Consider the following 8,528-nt stretch of genomic DNA (forward strand, 5'->3'; position numbering starts at 1 on the left):
AATCACCATTTCTATATTTCATTGTTAACCAAGATGAGCATAACCATTTTTTTTTTCAAAAAAGCACAAGCACCAAACAATTAAACAATAACAAAACAAATGAATTTCATATTATAAGTTATTGAATAATAGTCTAATTTTTCAACTATTTAATGAGACAAAAACAAAATAACGAGACGGAGTAGACTCAACAACCAAGATGAGATTTCTTTATATATATTCTTTAATCCATGAATCATATAAAAAAAACGTCATATATTGAACATGTATATCTAAACTCAACTGTTTCTAAAACATTTCGTGTGAATCATTTTTATTTTTCTGATACCCCATTCTTGAATAAATCAAATCAACCTACCATCTCACAAATCCAACCAACCAACAATTCAACTCATTTGAATTGAACAAGTCATTACACAACTGACAAAATTGAAAGCTTCTATTGCTTTTCGCCTTTTTGTATCCAAATAAATTTCAAAACAATTTATCATTTCTCGTAAACTCAAAATCTCATACTTGTATGCGAAAAGATGTGCGGTTTCAATGTCAACTCGCTTTTTAAGTTTGTAAGGATTCAATTAATAATGAAAAATCTTTTATTTTTCTTTTCTATTGTATTTTTGCTAAAAAAAAAATGGTAATTAAGAATCAAATGGATAGATTAGATGATAAGTAAGCAATATGAAAAGATGATGAATGTTTGATATATAATGGAGAGAGATGCAATTTGAAGTTAAAATAAAGTGTAAAATAAAATAATGGAGACATGGATGGAAAGTCATAAAAACAATAACAAGAGAAAATGAAAGGACAGGTGGAGGCATCGGGATGAGCTAATTGAGGGTTTGGATTATAGAGGTGATGAGTGGTAGTTGAAACTTGAAAGGTACGAGTTACCGGGCAACCCTTCCACGTGCTTTGAACTTCCGATTATTGAGCATTGCAATACAATCATTCTCATCAAACTCCACTCTTCTTTTTCATATTCATCCTTCCCTCATTTGGTCAAACTTTTGGTGGGTCCAAAATTTTCAATCTTCAAACATATTTGCCTAAATTAATTTTAACTTATCTTCAAATTCGTTTTGTTCGATGCTAATTAAGTGTTTGAACTATTTTACTTGTTTAACTTCATATTTCCAATTTTTGGTTGTTACAAACTCTCTTTAATATTTTAATACCATAATATGAAAATGATAGGAGAGAGAAATTAGGTTCATTTTTATCCCACAACAATATTATTTAGTGGTTTGAAATTCATAGATTATACTTTTTTAATGTTTAATTTAATTAGAAAAACTTATTTAACCAATGTGTGGTACCTTGGTAATAAGAATAACCCTTAGATGTACTTATGTGTGAATTTCAAACAAAATTATATCTAACGAAATTCAATTATATTTTAATTTAACATCAATATGATTCATCACAATTTGAGTATCTTAATTAGTTAAAATTACAATTAAATGGTTCAACACTAGCAGAATCTCATATATATATATAAGATGAGGATTCTAATTAAGTCCTTTAACTTCTTTTTTTTTTAAAAAAAAAAAAATTGTTTATACATTTTTCAAAAAATTGTTTATACATTTTTCTTTCATACTTTATGAAAAAAAAAAATAAAGGTTAACATCTTTGATCTCTAAACTTTTCATCTTATTATATTTTTGTTTCTAATCTTTTAAATGTGTTTGTTTTGGTTTTCAAACTTTTACTTTGATCAATGCCATCAAAATTCTATTTACTCTTTAATGGAACGATAATGTGACTTTCTATATTTTGATGATTAGACTTTAGATTTATCGTATTAATATATTACTAAAAAAATCTTGCTAATTTATTCAATAAATCTTTTATGTTATTATAGAAATATAATTAACACACTTCCATCGACTAAACACAAATTTAAAACTAATCTTGTTCTTTTTCTTTAAAACTTAAATCTCTCACATCTCTCATCGACTCCCCACCCTTTATCTTTTAAAATTTGAAATGGCAAATTAGAAGAACAACATTAAGTAAAATAAAAGAAATTATAATATTAATAACAACTTATATATTGGTGTTTAACATCCATGACAATGTAAAATAAAATAAATACAACACTTGTTTAAAATAAATGATATGAAATTGTAAACAAATATTTCTACGATACGATGACTCGTAGACCTTAAAGTAAAGAAATTATATGTGTAGATCATCCAAACATAAATATTCTAAATTTATGAATATATAATTTTAAATTTCTTATAACTTGTAAAAGGCTCTCTAATCTAAAAATATTAATTACCATGTAACTATTCCAATATGCTGTCATCTCTATGGGTGACAAGTCTTTATTAATTAAATTAAATGAAAGAGGCTACAAATCCACATGAAAAAGGGGGAAAAAAATGTTGAATCTTTCATTGTCTTTGTGTCTCTATTTGGTATTTGGTTCCGCCATTCATTATTAATTAAGCCCTAATCATTTAAATATCATTCCTATGTTTATTTTGGTCTTCTTTCATAAAAATACTGAGGTTTTTCTTTTGTATGATTACCCATTCAATGTCATCCATTATTAAGAGAGATTAAGTAATGATGTACTGTTTGGTTTGATAATGATTTTAATTTTATTGTTTGTGATATTTATATTTCTTCTTGTTCAATTTGAATCACACAGCTATAAAAAGAATAAAATGAAATAGTTGTGAAATATAATAAAGTGGAGATTAAATGTGAAAGAGAGTTCCTTCATTCACTCTATATTTATGTACATTTTGAGACCATGCCATGTCAAGAACAAATGGTAATAAATAGTGCGACGACAAACCAAATAATCTAATACTTTTAGGGAAAATTTGAAGCACATGGGGAAGGGAAAAAGGGCAGTGGATGATTGATATATATTAAAATTGTGGGGGGGCAGACTAAAGGACTCCAAAAGGTATTTGATATTAGGTCATTTTCTCAATTTAATACTCTGAGTTACATCGTGGGTTTGTTCACATTATGTCTGCTGGTTCTAAACCACACTTGATTTTCTTTTAGTATATACCTAATTTCCTCTTCATTAAAACAAACAACTAAAATCCATTAAACCTCTATGCATTTTAATATAATAAAAACAACTATATAAAATATGCCCTCCATATTAATTTAATTTAAACACCACTTTAGTATCTCTACTCTTGATTTTACTTTTTTTTTTTTTGTTTTTCCTCGTTTTGATGTGGCAGAAAAATTACAAATAACAAATAAAACTAAAATTAATATTAAGTTTATAATTAATGTTTGATAGTATATTTAAAATTCTATCTCAAAATCAATTTACAATTGAAAAAGGCAGTTCATCTATCTATCTTATAAAAAGTGTGAGTTCTCCTCTTTTCCGATGTGGTACACTCAACATTTCAACAATTAGAGTGAAGACAAATATTTTACTTTCTTTGAAAAGATTCAAGCTATTTAATTTGTAGTGTGTATCGTATCTTTTGTCATCGAACCATTAGTGCAATAGATAGTCTCTAGTATGTCCCCTTCAGAATACGACAACCCAACTGATCAAACATTTTATTGCTTAAACCACTATGTAATGAAAAGTTGTGTTCAAAGCTCTGCAACTAAAAACATTTTTTTTTGTTTGGGGTCTAAAGTGCTCTTTAAGGAGCTAATTAGAGAAATATATAATTATTTTCTATTGTCAAATATGAGTGTTTTGATCGCAACGTGAGAGGCTTATTTACTCTAAAATTGTAGCTCCAGAATTTAAGATATAATAAACAAAAATGTGTTTTTTTTTCCTTTTTCTTTTTCTAATATTCATTACTTGAAACGTTAACTTCAAAAAATTTATCAAATAATAAAAAATATAACGATAACATGTTGATTTCAATTTTTGTACTCTTTCAAGAGAAGCGAGTATTTTGATACAATTTCTTTTAAGAAAACAGCAAGATGATCAACTCAATAATTTTAATATGAAATACAAATAACGTGTAACGATCCAAATTTTCAAACTAAACTAAGGTTGTTACTTTACTATTAATACGCTTCATTCAAACATAAAATTTATAAAACCTATTTAAAAATCATTAAACATCCAAAAATAAAACAAAATCGCCTTCTGGCCCTATTTCAAAACAAATTCAGACATTCATACCATCGTCTAGGAAATTATCAAAAACAAAACAAACGAATTAAAATTAAAACAAACAAAAATAAATATCCTAAACATGACTGATTTTCAATCCTTAAAAACAACTAAAATTAAAGACGTTTAGCGAAAGCAAAAAGAAAAAGATGTCCTCATATGACATTCATGAATCCTTCTTACCCCTCGCTAGTCTACCTCGCATGTTACCTTTACCTAAAAAGTTAAACGTAAAAGGGTGAGTATAAGATATACCTAGTAAGAGATCCAATACTAGTCCCGTTAAGGGTAATAACGATGAGCTTCCTATTAAGGGGTACCCTGCATCATAACAGTCTAGTGATTCCGCAGGATGCATACATCAATCAGTCTAGTGATCCCATCGAATACACATATCAGTTTGGAGATCCCGAAGGATACACATATTAGTCTAGTGATCTCGAAGGATACATAACATGTGGTGATCCCGTAGGACACCGTGTCTGCAAGGTATACTACCCCATAGATAAAGCTAACAATTACCTCTCAATCTATCCTAAACAGTCCATGATAGTCACATCTAAAAGATACCTTTCAAACTAACAACTCCATTTCAACACATAAACAGTCGACAGTGTAAGTTCAGCCAACAGTCTAAATTCAGTAAACAGTTTAAGTTCAGTCAACAGTAACATTCATCAATATACTCATATCCAGACCACACATTACAGTCACACTATCTAAATCCAGTCAATTGTACAAACCATCACTATGTAACTACACCTAACAACCAGTTCATCTAAATTCAGCCAACACCACAGTCCATCAGTATATACAAACTACACATAACAGTCCAGACATCCATACTTGTTCAACAACACAATCCATCAATAAAAAAAAAAAACTATATATAACAGTCAGGTCATCTGTAAATAGTCAAAAGTATATACTAGTAATGCTTTATATATATATACACATAACAATCAATCAAATGTAGTCACTATAACATAACTTTCATATTAGTCACTATGTTTCAAATATCAAATTGAGTTCAGTAGTAGAAAATCTCTTACCTTGGGATAGCTAAAAATCCTTGCTTAAATCGAAGTCCAACGAATCCACCTAAATGAAGATATAAGGGTTCAAATACTATAATAAGCAAAGTCACTCAACTAAAACACCAAATTTCAAATTTCTACAACTTACCCAAGCAAAATGAAGAATCGAACTCCAACCAAACCTGCTATATAATCCGAGAATTCAAGCATCACCTCTCTAAAGCACCTTTAAGGATCAAAAGTTAACCGGACCAATTAATCCAATAATTTAATCCGACCATTACACTTAAAACGACTATGGTAACAACTACAAAACTCACAATTTTGTCCTTACCTCAAAACTTACAATGAGGCAAAAGTGGCAGAACACTAAGTGAGTCAGACGACAGTGAGCAAGGGAAAAACAAGTGTGGCTTGGCTAGAAAGAGGAGATAGCTCGGGTCGGCTCGGGTCTGGTGCGCAGCTTAGACAAGTGCGACAGTGGTGGCTGGGCTCCTTCGGACGACACATGGGGAAGAAGAGATGACGGCACAAACGACGGGGCTTCAACGAGCGGTGAAGGTTGAAGGGAGATGCGCGAATGAAACGATAAGGGATCGACTCACCTTGACGAATGAAGACGTGGCGGCTTGGGTAGGCGGAGATGTGACGAAGGGATTGCTGCTGGCGTTCGGTTGAAGACAAAGACAACCGACGACTGGACGAAGGAGAGAAGAGAAAGACAGAGGCGATGACTGCTGGTCTGTGAAGGAGAAGAAGAAGATTGCGATGGGAAAAGGGGGCATTGTGTGAGAGGGTATTAACAAAATAATAATAATAATAAGAGAAGATCATACTCTCTCCCATTAAAACCTTTCTCAAAAGAGCAAGTGATAGTAATTGTTACGAAAGAGGACGTGAGTGTAGGAAACCTTCATGTGCTCTTAATTTAGAGTCCTCAATGACAAAACCTCCTCAGAAGCCTTATTATTCAAAATTAAGATTAAGAACCTCCAAATAAATAAGATTTTACCAAGATAAATCTTGAATTGATAGAAGGGATGTCGTCAAACCGCACATATAAATGACTATCACATCAGAGAACTTGATCTTAATTATTCCATTTGCAAATAAATTCCATCCTACCACCAAGTTAGACATCTTCAAGATGATCATCCACCCAAATTCACTAGTCAAGCAATTAGGGCCTCAAGTAGCATCAATGTAACACCTGATTAGTTAAATCAAACCCCTAGGACACATGGGTGCAAAACTAGATTCTTTATCAAAATAAATTATTAGGAATATTAGACTTAAACAAACTTTAAGTTTTACCCTTAAAGAAAAAGAATATATATGAGATGGACGCATGGAAAGTTGGTAAGAAAATCGTGTTTGGTGTTCACTTAGGATCTTTTAACGCATAGTACTTTAATTTGACTTTAAGCCATGCATGCTTGACCGTGTATAAGGTTATTTTGGCAAGAAGGGTGTTTAAAATGCATATAGGATGCTTAAGTACCTTGGCCGCATAGTAGAGTATTGAGCGAAATAAGATGTGAAGAATGCGGGCTTTGGCATTAATGCACATGAGAGGCATTGAACACCTAATAGAGGTTACAACTAGATTTTCCACAAGATGCGTGGAGGTGGCAAGTTGTCATTCACAAGGTGGAAGACATGCAACAAAGAGGCTTGCATTGAGGTGTGGACGCCAAGCAATGAGCATGATCGGTTGAGTGAAGGTTGAATGGACAACATAAGGAGTGGTAGGTGTCGATTTTGGAAGGGCCCTTAACCAAGTCCTAGGTAGAAGGTGGATCGCATGCAAAGTGGTAAAGGAGCATGAAGCCATGTGTTTGAACGCCTTTAAGGGCTTTGTGTTTTGGATTATGGAATAGTGACATCTAGTAATGCAAGGTATAGGGAAGGTGTCAATTAATCAATGGTCGCTTGGAAACCACTATAAATAGGGACTTTTAGAGGTTACCTTTTCATATTAATCGGTGAAAAACAAGTGAAACAAAGGGTCGATTGAAAACTTGTTGAATGTATGAGAAGACCTAAGCAACCAAAAAAAACAGAATTTAGGAGAGTGAAAGAACTCAAATTAAAAGAGGAAAGGCTTGGGTGGACACATGGCTAGGCTGCAAGAGACCCAATGTTGACACCACCGCGCTTGGTGGATGACTAGTGCCACACAACATTCTAAAAAAGTCAAAACTTTTGCCCAAGTTGGTCGTACGGCTATGCCGCTTCACTCTTCACATCGCACACACATCCACCACACCCTAGGGTCAACGTTTTTGAAAATAACCAAAGTCCTAGATTGGTTAGATAAGGGAATAATCATGGATATATAAATAAAGACAACTATCTCTATTGGTATGAGACCTTTTGGGGTGGTACCAAAAACAAAACCATGAGCGTGTGTACACCCTAAGTGAACAATATTATACCATTGTGGAGATATTTGAAGGATTCATTGTCCTAACAATCGTCACTACCCAACACTTGTCGCATGCCTAACAAACATCACTACGTACTCAACAAGCCACATGAGTATTGATTCAATCATGTCATCACAAAGAGTGTTAAGATAACACCACTCAACTAGTTCATACGGTTTTCCGTATAAAATTTTGGTACATATTTGGAAATTTTAAATGTAGATTTCATATACAATGGAAATTGTTGATATAAAAAATCCCACGAACACTAAATTTTTATTACGAGGGAGGATTGTCCAAGTGGCTTCAAGATAAAAGAGATTAAACACAAATGTGTTCCCAAGCCATACACAGTCCGATGCTCAAGTCAGTATCGGGCTTGTAAGTGATTAGAGAATAAGAAATTGTTGGGTATTTTTTTACATACCTTCGACCAATGATCTTGATCGTTTATATAGGGTACCAAAATGTAACGGTCATTTGGGCTCATAATTGTCCCTCTTAAATGTTTGGAATGGTCGAGCTAATGCTTGTAGGACATTACACCATTTATTTAGGTGCTTTATTGTGAACCACCCATTCAAATATTAAATGTCTCATCTTTATGACATGTTTGTTTCTATAATGCGACCTATAAGCTTCCCAACTTGACCTTTGAGCTTTCTTCTAAAGCTCGACTTTTGAGTTCTTTAATTATAGCTCGACTTATGAACTTCTCAGTTCTTTTTATAGAGCAACCTCTGAGCTTCTCAACTCTTCTCCATACATTGACCTTTTGACCTTCTCAACTATTCTCTATAGGTCGACCTCTTAGCTCCTCAACTCTTTTTTTATAAAGTAACCTTCAAGCTCCTCAACTATAGCTCGAGCTATAAGCTCCTCAATCTTCTCAATAGATCAGCCTTGAGGCTCTCTTGATCTCCT

At 32.5% G+C, this 8,528-nt stretch overlaps 1 long non-coding RNA gene across 1 annotated transcript; it reads right to left on the reverse strand.

Annotated features, from left to right (window-relative positions):
* Positions 1–4,210: 4,210 nt before the first annotated feature.
* On the reverse strand, positions 4,211–6,002 carry LOC103491705 (uncharacterized). Its single transcript, XR_538100.3, has 4 exons — positions 5,510–6,002; positions 5,324–5,401; positions 5,191–5,239; positions 4,211–4,354 (listed from the first exon to the last, which is right to left on the reverse strand). It is a non-coding gene; the product is annotated as an uncharacterized LOC103491705 (long non-coding RNA).
* Between the last annotated feature and the right edge of the window lie 2,526 nt (positions 6,003–8,528).

Source organism: Cucumis melo, chromosome 6, assembly GCF_025177605.1.
Source record: "Cucumis melo cultivar AY chromosome 6, USDA_Cmelo_AY_1.0, whole genome shotgun sequence".
Taxonomy (NCBI): Eukaryota; Viridiplantae; Streptophyta; class Magnoliopsida; order Cucurbitales; family Cucurbitaceae; genus Cucumis; species Cucumis melo.